The sequence below is a fragment of the Salvelinus sp. IW2-2015 genome, linkage group LG30, assembly GCF_002910315.2.
Source record: "Salvelinus sp. IW2-2015 linkage group LG30, ASM291031v2, whole genome shotgun sequence".
Classification (NCBI taxonomy): Eukaryota; Metazoa; Chordata; class Actinopteri; order Salmoniformes; family Salmonidae; genus Salvelinus; species Salvelinus sp. IW2-2015.
The window spans coordinates 18,589,062-18,590,167 of NC_036869.1; the positions used below are offsets into that span (position 1 = coordinate 18,589,062).

Sequence of the window (1,106 nt, forward strand, 5' to 3'; positions counted from 1 at the left end):
ACTCAGAGGAAACAAGAACAGGGGAGGGAGAGACAGAGGGAGTGGGAGCAACGCGAGTGAGTGAGAGTGAGAGAGAGTTGGATGAAAAGAAATAGAAGGCCACCTACGATCCCTTGTTGTTCTCCACTTCAATTTCCCCTCCATCGGTTTCTTCAACGGCGCACATATCATCTCCTCTCCAACCCTCCTCTTGGGTCTCATCAACTTTTTCTTTCTCCCGTAATATCATTTATGTTCTCTCCCGGATCTCTAAAGAAATACTCCTATAACGAAAAGTCTGAAGGATCCTTCATGAGGCCCGAATAGAATGAGAAAYGCAATTAAAGAGCAACTGAAGGCAATAAACAATTTCTCTGGTAGAAAACAGCTTATGTGGCATTGATATTAGTCAGAAACATTTATTCTAGTGTCAATTGAGAACAAAGTGGAAATAGGATAACTTTGGTCATAAAGGTCAAATACATTAAAAAAAAAAAAACTATGACTGAAAAGGATAACAGGACATGTTGGTGATGCATTCAGGTTCAAATTGAGTCCACAATGTTGCACTAGCCAATATCTTACCATCAATACACAAAATATGCTGCTTTTCGACTGTGACACCAGTGTTACAGTAGGGGGTCAGGGGTTTAGTGCATTGTGTATACTTGCCCTTATGTTATACAAGGGAAATTGTGTTTTCATAGCTAGGGCTGACAGTAAGGACTTGTGAAGCGCACAATCAACAACCTCTGTATAATCAAAACAGTTGCTTTGTGAGAAGGTGCTAAAGTTCACAGTTAGCCATTGTTGTTTAAATGAAWGCTGAAAAGTACTMGTGGTCTGGCTTTGGCCCCAMTTGATAGCAAGTCCACCGGAGCCACGGCCCAGAGGGACASAKRYRMRRKRWAAAAAAAAAAATGTATGTTKWGTTTGTTGATGCTTACTTTGATTTGGTGGTTTCTGATGCTATCCTGCTTTACAGGTGCACCACTTTGAAACCATATGTTTGTTTGTCCAGTAAGTGGGAAGACTACACAATAAYCACTGATTATGATTTGACGCGGTTACATATTCGCGGCAAAACAGGATACATCAATTTACCAGCGGCGGGTCTCCACAGCAAC

General features: G+C 41.3%; 1 long non-coding RNA gene across 1 annotated transcript in view; it reads right to left on the minus strand.

The window, feature by feature from the left end:
- LOC139023309 (uncharacterized) overlaps positions 1-1,106 on the minus strand; it is a 376,026-nt gene that overhangs the window by 305,516 nt on the left and 69,404 nt on the right. The gene's annotated exons all lie outside the window — the stretch shown is intronic.